The sequence below is a fragment of the Chlamydotis macqueenii genome, chromosome 24 (assembly GCF_036417535.1).
Source record: "Chlamydotis macqueenii isolate bChlMac1 chromosome 24, bChlMac1.mat, whole genome shotgun sequence".
NCBI classification, from domain to species: domain Eukaryota; kingdom Metazoa; phylum Chordata; class Aves; order Otidiformes; family Otididae; genus Chlamydotis; species Chlamydotis macqueenii.
Window position 1 is genome coordinate 1,914,314 of NC_141579.1, and position 16,962 is coordinate 1,931,275.

Here is a 16,962-nt window from a genome sequence, read left to right on the forward strand (position 1 = left end):
TTTGGGCCACTTCATCCTTAGGAGCAGTTCAGTTTTAACTGTTTTGTCCTGTTGCCTGGAAGGGAGGGGGGTTTATGAACATCCAGCAGTTCAGTACTTGAATGTTGAGCTGTATGAAACGGTTCTGGGATGGCATGTGTAGGCCATGTGCAAGGTCACGTCTGTATTTTGGGAAGTTCTTGAGCAACTTTGTGTTTTTCTTGTTCTGGATTTAACCAGAGTCCCCATAAGTTCATGGGGACTTATAAAAAGCTAACTAATTGCTTTTGTTTTCCTGTCTCAAATCGCAGCAGTCAGCAGAGCAGCCAGCAAAGCAGCCATGATGATGACCTGTCCCGGTTCTTGAGCCCTCATACGTGTGAGGACAGGTAAGCGTGTTCGCAGCTGAACTGGGGGAATTCCTGGAATCACTCGGTGAAATGACATGCACTGCGCTGGTTGAGGTCCTTATTTTCCCTGTATTTCTCGGAGTTGTTAAACAAGAAATGTGATTTACATTGGTCTGACCAATGTAAAAAAAATATTAATTTTTCATCTACTTAAAAGTAGAACTTGTGGGACAAATGCACCCAGCTCCTGAGGCAGCCTATATTTTCAGACTCGGTCCCTGAAATTGTAGCTGGTGTAGATAGCTTTATCAAACGCACTGCGTATTGATCATTATCAGCGCTGATCCTTAAAAATCAACGGGTGAAACTTTGTACGTGGCTATTTTCTCTGCAAAGACAATGTGGAGTTTGGCTGTTGTATTGCCCTTCTGATGTGCTGTGACAGTCCTGAGGTATCTAGAGCTCATGTGCGGCAGCTCTGCAAGACCTGCTATGAAGTTCCAGAAGAAACTTGTTTATTGTATTTTGGGTTGATTAATGACCGCTTCACATTGCGGCATTGGCACAAAAGCTGTTGAAAAATGAATGTTTATTTTTGTGCATGACTTACTGTTGTTGCTTTGCTCAGAGCCATGTGATGAGGATTTTGCTGTATCACGTAGTTCATCTTTTGAGCCTGAATCTGATTCACTTTCTTCTGTGCGTAAACTATGAGCCCTGAGCTACCTACTGCCTTTCTATCCTGGGCCAGCTCCTGCAGACCTGTTTCCCTGCTAAAATCCAGCATTACATCTGTACTTCAGATTCTGAGAGTCCCGTTATTTTGTACTCTGTGCTTTCTTTAGCTGACCCTTGTGACTGTGGGTTATCGTGAGCCCACAGGAGGGCATATGCTGAGGTTTGGTTTCTCCTTCCTTCATGGTGCTGTGTAGTGGATTACAAGAAGCATCTGAATGTGTCTTCCACTCTGCGTGTATCCGGGCATAGTCCCTCGGAAGAGCATTGTTTCAGGTCTGTTAATTCGTTAATTCACATAGACTGTCTTCGAAGTCAGAGGTCTTTCTGCGTAGCAGGGCAAATGCGTACTCAACTCCAGTTCCCCACTGTGATGTCAAAGGTCTTGAGTAAAGACTGAGTAGCAGCTGAGTAGGCATCTGGGGAACTGACTTGCTCGAGAGAACATCCAGACCCTGAAGAGCTAATTAATGTCCCCAAAGAGTTTGGCTCAGAATTAGCACTTGGTAGTTGCAGCAAACCTTTTCCTCCATATGTTTCACTCCAATTATCAGTCTCTCCGGTGCTGCGGAGCCTGGCATAATTGACTAGCAGGGAATGGTGTTTGCAACAGGGAAATAAAGGATCTGACAGCAAAGCAGATGGGTCTGACAGCAAAGCCCCTACCTGGGCTTCCTCTGTGTAATGCATGCTGTTCTACCATTTGAGCTGGGATTTCATAGGTTAAACAGGGTTAGGCTTCGTTAATACTCAAATGGGGGATTTCTGGGCGTAGGAAAAAAGAGAATCATTTGGAAGTGCTGCTTGTTTCAGATGTAGACTAAACAGGAGTCTTCAGACTGGTGCTCAGAATATCGTCCTGGCAGGAAGGGATGTGTTTTAGGTGCAGCACAACCAGATCTCAGGCCTGTTTGTGCAAAGCGAGGGTGATGTTGAGCCTGCTGACCTCTCTTACTGGAAACCTGCAACATTCCTGCTGCCTAGATTTTATTACAAGTAACTTTGGCTTTTATGAAGGACACTGATCCAAAGATAATCCATATGAGGGCTAGTAAGTTGCCTTTGTCACTTTGGGTTTTTTCATCCTTTGTCAATGTAACTGCATCAGGCTCCACTGGTATAGTCTTCCGCTGGATATTGGTGGCTTGTGCTCATGAAACTTAACCGAAAAAAGTAACTCCAACACACTTTTTGTTTCGTGTGAGGTGTAAAGCTAGATGTGAATTAGTGAGAAGGCTGACAAAACCTTTGAGAGCTTGCTATTTTACTCATCCTATTAGCAAAGTTGAAGGTTGTTTAAGTCATCTTTAATCTGCTAGACTTTTGAAAATTGAAGAGTCTGTCTTGCTGCTTTTGAGGTATTTCTGACCACTAACAAAAGGTCTTCCACCCACAGATCTGGAGCTCTCTGCTTCTGTCACAAAGACCTACAGGCAGTTCTGTTCACTTGATCAATTGACTACTGTACAGCAGCTCTTAAAAAAAAAAAAAATCAAATCCAGAAAACCAAAACACAACCACCCAGGGTTTCAGCAGTCCTGTAAGTAGTGACAAAAGCTGAGGAGAACAGGGCAGAGAGGGGAGAGCCAGAAACCATGTGGTCTGTACGGAAAGGTGCACCTTCTGTTGGCACGCTGCCTCTGTCACAGGCAGAAGGACCCTGTGCTGTGCTCAGAGGATTAGAGCAGAGAGCAAGTGAGGATCTGCACCAATCTCAGAACGTCTGGGAAAGTGCTGAAAAGAAGCTACCCCAGCCAAAATTAAAGGGATGCTGAGTTGACTCTGCAATAAGAAAATGGAGAGGAATACGTAGCTGAGGATGGCTGAAATCTGTACTGGGCATCGCCAAGATCTTAACTGCCTGCCTGCTCTTACTGTGAAAGTACCGGAGGGTGCTGCTGGTGCAGTTAACTTCAGTGATGGATTTTCAAGGACCATGCTCCAACACTCAGGTCTTTTTCAGAGAAGACAGAGTTTTGTCCTGCTGCTGGCAGATGCGTTCAGTGCTCTCTAGCAGTTCTTTTTCTTGAGATGTGAGCACCGCTGTTGGCTTGCGCGTTGCGAAGTACTGCCATGGTCCAGAACCCGCACCCTGAAAAGCCATCCTGCAGCACGGCAGTGAAGCAGGTCTGCCATCTGCGTGTATCTTCTCTGAGGAAAAAGCTTTCCTTCTGCAAAGTCATGTAAGTTGTCATGTGTTTACCGTGCCTGGTTCTTTATGCTGAGAGGGAGCCTATACAGATTTTGTTTTGTCTTGGGGTAAGTATGTGCTTTATGGGTATTATCAGAGCCGTAGAGGGGAGAAGGTAGTGGGACAGGCTAGAAAGAGTCAGCTTTTGTATGAACTTAGGGCTCAGTTCCCTGTGCTGTGATTGCCTGGGTGAGTTTGGGTGAGTCTTTTCATGTTGCTATTTGTCAAATAAGGAGAATTCCTTTTTTACCTCACAGTAAAATAGAGGTGGTGAACTAAGTTGTGAGTTGCTCAGATGCTGAAACACCACAACTGTATAAGTACAAAGACAGGCAGAGCTGAGTTACTTAGCATCCAAATAATTGTGCTCACAACAGCAGCTTAACTTTAATTCCAAGAGTGGGTAAGGTTGGGAAGGAGACAGCCAGAGATTTGTGAGATGTGTGCACGCAACAGACTCCATAATCACTGTAACAAGACAAGGGTATGTATGAATTACCCTGAGCTTTCGTCTAGATTAAGTCCAAGTTCATGAGCTTGTTTCTGCTTGATCCAAGATCTTGTTCTTTGTCATGACACTGAGGCACCCATCAGATTTAGGATGATGAGTATCTTACGATGATGAGAGTATCTTTTAATTAAGAGTAAAAGGCTGGTGAATGGGAGGAAAAATCAGTACTTAGAGTCATTCTCAGGCTGAGGAGGAGGGAAACTGGTGAAGAGGAAAGCATGGCAAGTACAAGGATGGGGAGCAGTAGGCTACAGGGAAGTGGAGGGGAAAGAAGTGACTGGCAGTTTACAAGAGATCGTATCAAAATTATTTACTTTAGAGATCGTGTCAAAACAGAGGAAATGGGGAAGAGCAGTTTTAAAATATCTCAGAATTTGATCTGTTGTACAACTTGGCTGCACCTTAATCAGCCCTCAATCTGTGCAGTCCCTTATTCTGATAGTCTCAGGGCTGCAGGGCTTGTTTTTCCTTTGTGTAAGCTAATAAGGATTTCTCAAATAATGGATCAAAATTCATGAAAGACCTTGCAAGGAGATTAGGGAATAGCTTAAGACATAGGCGAGTTTAAGAAATTGCTGCTTGGATTCCCAGGAAGTTGCGGGAAGATCAGAAAGGAGGTCAAACTTTGAAAATGTGCTGAAATTACATCCTTGGGGTGAGTGTAAGAGGTCAGGATAAATTCCATATTTTATTTACTGTACCCAGAGCTTGCTTATGCTGCATCTTCCTAGCCTGCGTCCCTTTCCCCTTGATACACAGAAGCTGGCGTGAACATACTGTGCTCCCGTTTGTTTGCAAGTAGAGGCACAAGAGTTTGCTAGCTCCGCAGCTTCAGGGAGAGCGGGAGGTTTTTTTCTGTTGCTTGAGGCACCTGAAGATTGGTGAGAATTGAGAGGAAAAATGTGGCCGTGCATGCTGGGTCTGTTCTTGAAAGGGGAGGGTAGGGGCTAAGAGAGCCCGGGGACCCTTGCTTGTGTGTCTGGATGTGATGATTCTGCAAGGGGCAGAGCGTGGTAGCTCTCTGTCACCTGAGCTATGCCCGCCCGTGGGACATGGTGCAGGCCTCCTGCATTATTAAGGAGAAAAGCTTCCTGGAGTAAAAGGCAGTGGATGCTGTTTTAAAGGTGATGATTAAGTAGGAGCCAGCTGCTGTGTTCTAGTATAAGCGTAGAATTTGGGGAGACGAGCTCACTGCTCTTTCCAACAGTGCTAGCTGTGAGGGATGCCTAAATTTTGAGTCCTTGGTAGGAAGGGTTCTAACACTAGTCAAATCCGTGAGTAGCTTTTATCCATCATGGATGGGTGCTTGACGCGTCATCTTTAGGGAGGTTTTCAAAAGTGATGCTAAAGACCTTGCTGTGGAGAAGACTTGGAGGCTAATGAGCTCTGAGTCCCAGCCTAGAACACTGATGCTCTTGCAAGATCTTTAGGATGAGTTTGGATTTGGATCCAGCTTCAAACTCCGAGTCAGTTGGACTTAAATATTAAACAAAGTTTAACCAGAATGGCACAAGTCTCTTGTCGCGTAGGAAGGATGGCTAATGTTTAGATTCCTTTTTCCCCCCTCTAACCTTCTGGTTGCTGCTGCTTCCTGAGCCCCAGCATTGATTCTCTGCTGCGTAAGACAAGAGCAATGTAAGATCAGCTCTCTTCCACCTGGACTGCCAGATTGGCTGCTGTCAGCAGAATTACTGTGAATGGAAATATAACCTGCTTTCTGTCCCTCGTACGCCAGCATTGGGTTTTCTTTTGAAGATGGGCTGTTGCTAATTGCCGAGTATGTCTATATTCTGCTGTCAGCAGAGGTAAGGCTGTTCTTTTTGTAGATACTACTGGATTTGATTCATCAAAGTTGTGCTCCACTTGCAATCTCTTCCATCCTTGTTCTCCTTTAATCTAAGGAGACTGAATTGAGAATGCTTTGATTTGAAGAAAGGGGGCTAGTTCCTGTTGTGCCCCGCTGCATGACTGTGAGGGGTATGGAAGGACAGATACCTCTCCTGTTTGTATTACTGGGGCCAGAGACAAGGAGGAGACCTTGCAGGACAAATTGGCTTCCTCGTGCCTTTTCCTGTACTCGGTGGTGGTGGTTGCTGAGTGCATGGGAGCCTGGAGCTTTGAAGGGTTCAGAGCAAACTTGAGAGCAGGGTAATTTTATGCTATTGATAGCAAATGTAGTCAAATATACCTCTGGGTATTAGCTGATTGCTACTCATGAGACAGTTTCTTTGATATCATGGATAGCTTTTGTGCAGACAGTAAGTAAAACAGGTTGTATGAATACCCACCATCACTAAAAATAAATAACACTTAAAATTTGACCCTCTGTTCAAAGGTGTTACGGCAAAATGATACCTTCCTATTTCCTTCCTAAAAAGTTGACTCCGAGACAGAGCTTGTGTGATGGTTTAGCCCGAGTTACCACACGGTTTCTCGCACACCCAACTTGTAGTGTGAGACCCTCTGTACAGATCAGTAACGTAGCTTCACGAGAAAAGGCATGGTCGTTACACTAGCTGTGACAGCAGGACAAAGCAGGACTCAGATCTTGCTTCTCCATTTCCTGATCAATTCCGGTGCTACTGGACTCGTGTTAAAGATTAGATAAACCCCAAGGTGCCTTGCATATCACAGAATGCAGAGGAGGCCTGACAGACCTTCTTCCATTTCATAACAAACGTGGAGGAGGGCATTCTGAGGATGAGTGTTAATATTAAGCCTGCTTCAGGGCCCCTTGAGATTGTCCGAAAACAGTCCAGTTGTTGAGCAGATAAAGGGCAAGATCAATAAAGACAGACAAGGCCATTGTAGGCTTCTGTTGCAGCACTAAAACTTTAATCCTGCTCTAAAATTAGCCATCAGAGTCTCAGAACTTAACTGATTTCAGCCTCTCAGAGCTAGGAGACTTCAAAGATGCAGAGAAGCGAGGGTTTTTCAAGGGAGCCTGATGCTTAATTCTGTTGGTGTGTGGCCAGGTTTATGCAGTGACGCAGGAAGTCACTGCTGTAGAACCTGTACTGCACATTCTTACTTTACATCTCTGGACCACAGTTTCCCAAGGTGTAGAACACATCCCTTTTGATGGGGATGACTTTTTAAGCTGGTGTGTGGCTTAGGACATATTTAGGGGGGCTATAACTGCCCTTCCAGTTTTACCGCACGTGCCCAAACTTGAAGGGTCTGGGAATTTTAACTGTACCAGTGATCACTTCTTGATAACACTTGCAGAACAAACATGCTAGAAATCGGTGCGGAGTTTCCTCAAAAAAAGCACCGTGTAGGCAATACTTCTTTGTCTCCCTGTCAGAGAAACCCACCTTTCTTCATACTGGGAACATTTTAAGCGAGATGTCATCAGAAACCAAGATGTACCTATGAGTCACATCATGAATTGTGCCTGGCGGTGCTGCTGCAAAGTAAAGCTCTGAAAGTAAATTGTTCCTTGCTTCCATCTTATGTGGTGTGACTGATTAATACAGTGCAGTAAAACAATGAGGTGGTGTATGGCTCTTCAGGTCCTCTTTTTCTAACCTCAAGTGAGGGGAAGGGGATATTTGGGGAAACAGCTAGACAAACACCAAAAAAAAGTACATGTCAAAATATTCTGGAGTTCTGTGTTAGTTTTTCAGTCTTCAATCAGGTCTTCCTTTTTTTTTTTTTTTTTTCCACCCCAGGTAGAATAGCTGCAAATCTAGATTGTCATGTATTAGTGAAATATTCTGTTAATATTATTTGGGTACAGCAATGCCTGGGACCTCATGTGCTATTTAAGTAGAAGCAAAAGGTGATCTTAGCTGCACATCACTCAAACTGTAAATCTAAAGCAACAGCTGATAGAGAAGACAAATAATACAGGAGAGCGCAGGTAACAGAACTTGTCCGTTAGCTTCTCTGCGGCTTTTGGAACCAAAAAAGCCCCAGTTTGGAAGGGCCGTTTCCCTCTTCAGAATACGGCCTGGGTATCAACAATAAGACTAAAATGTGATGCCAAACAGACATCCCGACTGGCGAAGGGACCGCACAGCGTCTCAGCTTGTGCTGCTGTTGACTACTGAAGTTACCAGACTGAAGGGCTGATTATGGCGTCTGTAAGAAGTAGACGGCATCTCTTTTGCCATCTCCAGTACAGAGGATTGTGGAGTGAGAGTGTTTCCAAGTAGCAGCCGCTGGAGTTGCTACACCTGCCTTGACTGTTAATAAGAGCTCAGAGTTTGAGATTTGCCTAACAGATCCTGGAGATGAGATGGAGCAAAATCTCCTAATTTATAGTGACTTACTTGACATGGAGTGGGCACAGAAAAGAAGATTGCTGAAGTGACCAGGTGGGGAGAAGTACTGCAGGGCTAAACAAGTTAAAACCCATTTGTTGAGCCCATAAATTGCCAGACAGGACTGCTGTATATTGAAGGGGCTGAAGCTGAAGGCTTGTTTTTACGGCACTTCTTTAGTTCTCCCACCTCAATTATTTTGAGAATTTGGGACCATAGCACGTGTCTAAATGGGAGCTGGCATGGCTGTTTACAGCCCTGACTTTCTAGCTGATTGCTTAGCGAAGCTGAATGCACAGCGGGAGGCTGTTCTGCCTAAGCTCCAGAGCGTAGCTGGAGGAGAAAGAGCTGCTGACCTGCGATGCTGCTGCCTCAGCTTCCCCTGGGACTCTGGCAGGTTATGAGTGGTGGAAGGGGATGTGGGAATAGCTTTTTTTTCAGCTCAAATGCATGTGCTTCTGCCCTTACAGAGACCTTTACAGGCCCTCATTTACAGTGCAGCCATCAGCTGTTTCTGAAACCCAGTGTAGCCTGTTTCTTCTTATTTTTCTGTAGGGACAGAAAAATTCCCCCAAAACCTAAGGGCACGTGTCCGAACCGGGCGTTCAAGTTATTTTGGATTTTCTTGGTAAACCATCCTCCTACTCTAAGATAGTGGTGCGGTGTTGTACAGATGGCTTTCAGTGTGAGTCCCTGAACAAATAAGCTTTTTCCTAACTTTACAATCAGCACATGAACACTTTATCATGGCCTCTGCCATGTTTAGTGCCATATATCTTTGGTGTACGCAAGCATTTACAATGCTTACCTCGGAAAATGTTGTGCATCTTTACACTTCGTAGCTGGCTGTCTAAATGGGAAAATACCAAGCACTGAAAATGAGTTGTAATGCAAAATAAAGAAGCAGGAACAACATGGGGTGGGAATTGCGGTGGTGGTAAGTATGTACTTCATCCTTGCTGCGTTCCGTGACCGTAGGAAATAAATGCTGTTTGGAAACAGAGTCCATGAAGAAGAGCTGCTTAATGTAAGAGGCAGTTAAATATTACATACCTTAGGAAGAGATCCTGTAAGTTGGTATTCTACTTGCCTCTTCTTACATACCTGCTCTCCACCCTGAGATTCCAACTCTAAGTAGCAGAGTGTTGGACACAGTAAGAGGAGCTCATCTGTGTGTCCCTGGGAAGAAGTGTTAATTGGTGCTGATTTGTTGGTGGGAGAAGGGGAGTGCCTTAATCATCAAACAGAGAGTGTATGAGGTCTCCTGTGGTGACCTGATAGCTCAACTGGGCTGCTCCATTTACCAGTGGATTAGAGAATCCTGGCAGCAAAGGCAAGGAGCAGAAGAAGTTCCTTGTCGTGGATCAGCTGGACTTGGAACATCCTTTTAGGGACTCTGCCTCTGCAAGCTGTACTCTGCCTTCCTTCTGAGCTAAACGCCTCTGCCTTTCACCAAGAAAACTGGTAGCGACGTTGATGCTCAAGGCAGTTTTTCTCCCCCTGTTTCGGGAGACTTGAGAAAAGCTGTGTTAGCTTTCACCTGGGCATGGACAGTCTAGTTCAAGAGAAGTGGTAGTTGGTTAATTCTGGCCTTGAGAATTTCATTCTGGTAATTATTCACCTCAAATTATTTCTGTTTTGATAGGAACTCTTAATTCTCTTGGGTTTTTGCATCTCTCCCATTGCAGCAGCATATCTGGCAGAGACTTAAAGGCAGCTGTGCCTTTAAAATTGAATTGCCTGTGGTGGAAGAAATCTGAGAGCAGAGAAAGGAGACCAGTGCGTCTTGCACAGATCAAGCTCTTTGAAGATCTCTCCATAGCTCTGCCTTCTCATCAGCCTAGTCACTGCTCCTTCCCTCTGGGGCCAAACTGCAGTGACTACAATAATATCAATAAAAGCCATCCTACAACTGTGTCGATGGTGGCGTTACGTCCTTCCACGGTGGATTCTGAGGTCACCGCTCCATGCTGCTTTTCCCCCAAAACTACTGTGAGTGTGTGAACAAGCTGGGATTCTGTCTTCTTCCAGTTCAACAGTATTTCGCTCCCTTGCTGCTGAAGCGACGCTTCCTCAGATTGCGGGGGAGCACATTGGCCCTTGGACAGACATCCCCATTTCTGCAGATGACTGTAACCGTGTGAGTGCTCACTGATCTCTGAATTCCTTCTTTTACTTTTCTTTCCTTGCTTTTCTTCCCTTCCATTTCTCCCTTGGCCTTTGCAGAGTATTTGTTGTGCATTTCGATGATAAGATGGCAGCATGTGTCTCCCTGCCGCACCATGCATCGTAACAAGGTCAGACGTAATGGTACTAGCCAAGGTCTGTCCTTGAGCCCCTCTGCTTTTTTTTTTTTTTTCTCCTGTTCTCCTGCAAGTTTGACCTAATACTCTTCCGTAAGCCTTCTCTGCTCCTTTTTTTCCCCTTCTCTCTGAAGTATTCTGCCTCAAATCTTTGGTTGTAGTATGCTCTGTTATGTGCTTTCTCTCCCCAGCTCCTTCCTTTTGTTTCAATGGCAGGCCATATGTGATATGGGTCTAACAATGTTTCCATCACTGTAAGATTTCGTTATTTCTCCACTCTGGAAAAGAATCTTTGCTTCAGGCGTAGATCTGTAAATGCTCGGACTTCTTCATGTGAGCTTGAGCAGGCTGCTGCTTTGTGTAGCACCTGCCATGCATCAGTTCCCTCAAACGAGGAATTTTAGATTTTCATTTGATTTGAATTCGATTTGAATCCACGTTCTCATGAATTTGCAGTCATTCATCTAGGATTTTACTCTTAAAGCCAAAATATTGTGGTGTATATTCTTGCTAGAGGTTTTCACCCATTTATCTGAAACATCTGAGCTTAGGGGTTGTTTTTTTTTTTTTTTTGCCTAGGATTGGATATTGCATTAGACACTCCATGGGTCCAGCTGAGTCCAGAAGGCTTTGTTTCTTTGGTGTGCTACCTCTGTGTCTCTCTGGATTATCCCTTAGGCAGTGCCAGCTGAAAGACTGTTGGACTCTATGTAAGGATTTAGGATTTTACTTGAAAGACCTCAAAGTTACAAAGGATCCAAAAAGTCTTGGCTGTTAGGCACTTTGAAGTACTTTGATTTCAAGAGACTTGCAAATGTTCAGCATCATCCTGAGTGAAAGTCTTCTTCTGTTAAGGTGTTGGACTGTGGTGTGATGTGACTTCTTTCATGCCATGAATTATTTCAGAAGATCTTGACCTAAATGAAAAGGGAGATGATCGAGCCTTAATATTTCTGCCTAAGGTCTTATTGGCTTTTCACTGGTGGCTAAAAGTTATTTGCAAAGGAAGGTAAAAATTAGAAGGTGGCTTTTCATTTCCTGATGAATTCAAATCAGAGAGGGATTTCCCTGTGAAGCATGTCATGAGTCACAAAATTTTGTTAGCCTGCCCCTATTCAGAGTGAATGAGAGGTTTTCTAGGGCGGGAGAGGTTATTGCATCATCTCAAGCAAACGAAAGGTTAAGAGTTCAAACACGCAAGACAATAAGAGGGAAAAGAGCCAAAAGACTGTGAAAGCAGCAGCCTTTTGTTATATTATTGCTTAAGAAAGAAGCAGTAGCCATCTGAATCGTGCCAGTTTCTCCATCCTCCTGATAGCCTCTTTCTCCTTACACAGGAGCAGTATTCCCCCTCCAAAGTCTCTATAGGGAATTTTTTCTTCACCTTTTGGTGGAGGGGAGCTTCTCTCCATTCCGTTCTTCCAGGATAGCTGAAGGTACTGCTGGGATGCTGTTGTGCCTTGCTCTCCCTTCCCAGACCGAAGTTGTAACCTGCGTGCTGCGACACACACCGTATTCACGCAGCTTGGGAAGAAATGGCTTACAGGCGCTTTCGGTGCGGTGTACAGCGTGACTACAGCTCCCATGATGCCAAGAGTGTGAAATGCATATTTTTGTTCTGGAAATGAAGTCTCACGTGACTTCCCAGCTGCTGCAGCAAAGACAGAATCCCTTCTGAGTGTGGTGTGGTTTTGTCTTTTTTTTTTTTTTTTTTTTTTTTTTCCCCCCTCCCTCTGAGGAAATGAAGGTGTGCCGTAGCCTGCAGATGCTGTGATTGCATGTGATTTCCTCTGACAGCAGACGCTGTAGAGCTGCAGAACGCTGGCTTCAGGAAGGATTCAGGAATTTATCCACCTGGCACATTTTCCTGGGGATCTGTACACCTATCCACTAAGGTGCATAACACTCAAACTGTATCTCTTCCTTATATTCTGCCATTCTTTGTACCAGTTCTGTCTCTCTCCCCATAATATTTCCTGATTTGCTGCTAGCTTTCCCTCCCGCTAGCTCTGTAACTAACAGGTTTTGGTTTGCATGCGTCTTTCACAGAGGCATAGGGTGCTTTTACTGCTCCCTCCACCTCTGCTGATTTTTCTGTTCTTGCCATATAGAAGAATCAAACTGCAGCTGAAGTGGTGCCTCGCAGGTCACACGTTGCATTCCGTGCCTGCACCTCGTGCACCTTTCCCATTCCCTTTCCCTGATCTGAGCCTTCTAAGCCCCTCATTTCTGCTGCGTGGCTACTTGAATAAGTAAATTTGTCAGTTACCATGAATCTTTGAGGTGAGTCTGCTCTGGTTAGTGTGGAGCTGGAACTGTAACGATGGAAAGCCAAAAGGATTTATCTGTCCAGAGGATGCCCTAATGGCTGTGAGGACTTGAAGCGACAGTGACACTTGCAGGTAGTGCTTACAATGATGTTTTCTAATTTGTAAGATTTTTTTTTTTTTTGAGGCAATCACAAGCTCAAACCCTGAGCTAACACGACTACTACTGTGGCTATTTATAGAGCTTTGAATTCTTACCCAGACCTCAGATGTGTCACAGTGGGTTGTTCCCTTCCGAAAAGTGGACTTCCTCAGGAGATGTTTCCTGTTTGTTCTTAAGTTCATGAGCCGTTGCACGCTGCTGGAATTACAGGTAGTCTCTCTTACTGGTTCTCTAGCTTAGGATTTGCTGAAGGTCCTCTATGAGGCTGTGGTGGTGGTGTGGTTTCCCTGCGCTCGCCATGCTGCTGTGAATACTTGCAGCAAAATGCACGCAAGCGAGTAGCCTGCCTTTAAGAACCTTCAGAAGAGAGATTTGGGAGTAGGTTGTCCACAGTGTGTGTGCTGTTTGTGTATCTCTGCGCTGGATGTCTGACGGTTACTTTTTGGAGTACTGTCATGCGTATCGGTGTTACAGCATAGGAGGCATTTGGAAATCCATCTAGTGTGCAACACGGATGAGAATCCTCACCCTAGCGAGTGTAACTCAGCTGGTGTGGTAGTACTTTTTCCTACGTGGCACTGGATCAGGTATGTTACAGCTACAGCAATGCTTGGGCCTGAGATTAAAAATATGTTTGTGCTCATAAGATGGCGTTTATGTCCCCGATAAGCATGAGTGAATACCTCACACAGTAAAACCCGGTAGGTCTCCTCTGGGGAGGCGTGTGTGTATGCCTGTGCGCAAGGGAACAGCAGTGAGGTGGTGTTGCAGAGGCTACATAGCTGCCCTTCAACGCGCGTAAGCTGTTTAACGGGTTATAAATCGTTTGCCAGTGCCCCGGTCTCCGTGTCCTGTGGTGCCTGCCGCGCGCCTGAGCACAGCGCGCTGTGCGCTGTTGTATGAATAAGCACTTTCAAGCAGCGATGTTTCCAGCCCTCAGAGGCTCTTAATTTGCCTGAGCGCTGCGGTGTTTTTTCTCCCTCCCTCCCAGCCAGGATTGCTCACGTCTGTCTGGTTCGCCAGCGCCGGAGCGCTCTGAGGAGCTGCGTACAACGGTTCCTGGGCTGGCTAATAGCTCCAGACTGATTTACTGTAGTAAAGTAGGCCAGGAGGAGCCTGCGGGACCGGGGAGGGAGAAGCCTGATGATGAATGGGGCGGCATGAAGTCACTCTGTGCCGCCAATCAGGGCCGCGGCAGCTACGGGTGCCTCTTGATGCCGAGACAAATTTTACCTTAGCTTGATGACTTGATGTTTTCAGTCTGAGCTGAGAGCGTGCACCAAAGAGTCCCTAGAGTAAGCCCAGTCACTTCTGAGTGGTGCTCTGAGGTGAGTGTTCTCAGCAGGGTGCAGATGACTAGCCTACACCTTGCATTTCTCCCTGCACAAGTAAATCTCTCTCTTTAAGTGGTCTCTCCCTGGTATGCTTGTTTTGCACCATTGCTTCTCTACCTGTCTGCCTGACCCCTTTCACCCTTTCCTTTCAGAAGCTGCCTCCTCCTTCCCTACTTCTATCCTCCTCACATCTGATCCCTCCGCCTCTACCTGTGCACTGCCCAGATCCTACCTGCTTTCTTCCTTTCTCCTGATTCCTAAAGCGTACCCGTTTTTGGGGTCTGGGTGGGGGGGGTTGGATGTGTCACTCTCCCCTCCCATGGAGTGAGGGAGAAAGAGCGGCGTGTCCAGAAGATGGGTTGTTTGCCTGCTCCCTGCAGAAGCTCAGACTTAAAAGGAAGCTGGGAGGAGGGTCCTCTCTGTTCCTCAGCACCCTACTAGACCTTTGGGTGGCGGCAAGGCGGAGGAGTTGTGGGGGATGGCAATGACTTGGGTCTTGTGCCAGATTCCAGTCAGGTGTCTAAACTGGGACCATCTGTTTGAGATGCTTTTTCCGTCCATCTCCGGGGGGAGGAGGGAAAACTTGGGACAAGCTCTTAAGTGGCTTTCCTGTTGTTCTCAACCTCCTGTAGAGTTTTGTCTTCTCTTCATTCTCTTCTGACTCTCCCTTTCTCTTCCCTCCCTGCTCCTTCAATGCTCGTTTACTGGTAGGCCAAGCAGAAAACATGGAGACGTCTGATATGGCGACAGCAAAGGTAGGATGGAAATGCTGCCGGCCTCACTGTGCGTAAGTGGTTTCGCTTGGCAACTTCTTCCTTTCTCTTGCCCGTTTTACTTTCTCCTGATGCTCTGAGTGACTCTAGTGCTGGGATTGATGATGGGATTCGGGTTCTGTGAGGAATTAACATTGTGGCTGCAGTCTCTAGAGAAAATCTTGAAGTGCTGCTGCTGTAGGCGCAGGCTGTGGGTGGGTGGGAGAGGAACAGAGGAGCCTGCACCGGTGGCGGTGGCAGCGTGTCGGTGAGGCCGGGGAGGGGAGCAGGATGCTGGCAGAACCCCGCTTTGCTGCTGTGCGAGGAAGTGACGCTAGAGGATGCTTTAGGGGCAGCTTTCTCGCTCCCAGAGATTGCTGTGTGAGTAGCGGTGCCTTTTGGCAGCCTTATTTCTTTCCTTTTTTTTTTTTTATTATTTAATTTTTTTTTTGGAAAGGATCTTGGGGGAGTGCCGAGCGAGAAAGTAATTCGAGCTTATAGATGCATCCGCCCTTTTCTGCGAGGCTTCTCTGTTTCCTGTGCTGCTTGCTTTCACCAGGTTGTAGGTTCTGTTTTCCCATGTAGTGCTTGGGGAAAAAAAAAAATTAAAATTCCCACTGAGAGCACTGAAGGGCCAGTGGCATCTGAGCCAACTGAAAATGTTGCAGAACTGGCGTTTGGGGGGGCTCTCACTTTTCTGTGTTGAAAAACAGACATTTTAAAAGACAAGAACAACAAAGTCACTTCAAAATTCTGTTTGTAGCTGTTTTATAGCTTCTTGTTTTTAATTAAAGGAAAACATGATCTACAGCGTGAGTGTACTGAAAACCTAATTATCTTTTCAGGAAAATATCTTGAGTGAAAAATTGAGTCTAGTTTGAACCTTCTAAAACAGAGACAACTTGGAAATGAGTTATGATGTAAATATGACTGAAAAGTATACAGGTTTATTTGGGCTTACACCATGGCAAATGCCGATGTTTAGTCCCCTGTTCTTTGCCGAAACTCAAATGTTCTTCCATGGTCTGTTTTCTTTTCTGAGTTTGAGTCAGTTGACCCCGTTATGGTTGGTCTGGAGCCTCCAAGAGATATTATTAATTTTGCTGAATTTCTGCTGGGGTTAGCCTGGGCTCTGAGCTAGCAAAGAATTTCTGAGAAGGTTTAACAGATTTATTTTCTCAGCCTGAGATGATGCCAAAAGCGTCCGTGAGATGTAATATCAGGATGTTACTTACTTCCACGGCTACTTTCCGTTGTGTTGCGTTGTCGCTTCCTTTTCTGCCGAGGCACTTCTCAGGGTTCTTAAGAACTGACATTTCCTGACATGCTGAAGAATGGACTCATATTTAGCGCATTAAAAATAGAAAGAAGTGGAGCTTTTACTCTTTTGTAGCCTGTGGTTTTAGTCCACAGGACTAAATCATTCATCCTCATCTTGAGGCTTTTAAGAACTGTTAGTGGAATCAGAAATCTGTTTGTCCGTTGTACGCTACAGGGCACCTTGCTTTGGGATTCTGTCGTGGTGCCGTGTCACCTCGCAGCTTTGCTTACGTGGTGCCCTGAGAAAAGCAGGAACTCTGATTATTTTGTCCCTACTCCTTGCTGAGTGCCAAGGCGAAAAGTAGTCAGCCTGTGAGAGCAAAAGAAGGCTAATGTGAAGCTCGAATGCTTCCTGGGAAAGCACAAATCACTTTCCAGGTGGAAATGAGGAACATAAATCAGTGAGGTGCCTTTCCTTGCCCTCGCACTGGAAGGTGGTGGTTCTTATCTGTGCTGCAAGTACGTACACGGAAAGTCCGCGGACATTTTAAGGCGAGGGGGAGATATTAAGCACCTGATTTACTTGTTCCATCTTGAAGGAAATGTGCTCATCTTATGAGCTGCAGTGAGTATGATGAGCATGATTAGACAGCACTTGCTCAGGCTGAGATTGCAAGGAGGAGCACGTGTAAGGGGGGAAAAGGACAACAGGGTAATGCAAAATAGCTGATATGTGCATAAAATAGTGCTAAATAAGTTATGACTTGTCATTTATGTAGCTCCCCCTGTGCTTCCAGCCGTCGTCCAGGCCCTGAGAAGGGAGGTAGCAAAATGCTGCGTAGGAATTGC

At 45.6% G+C, this 16,962-nt stretch overlaps 1 protein-coding gene across 1 annotated transcript in view; it reads left to right on the forward strand.

Moving 5' to 3' along the window:
• Positions 1 to 330: 330 nt before the first annotated feature.
• GRAMD1B (GRAM domain containing 1B) overlaps positions 331 to 16,962 on the forward strand; it is a 76,201-nt gene continuing 59,569 nt past the window's right edge. Inside the window, exon 1 of the mRNA XM_086766144.1 lies at positions 331 to 368. The gene's annotated coding sequence lies outside the window, so the exon portion shown is untranslated. The remainder of the gene's footprint in view (positions 369 to 16,962) is intronic.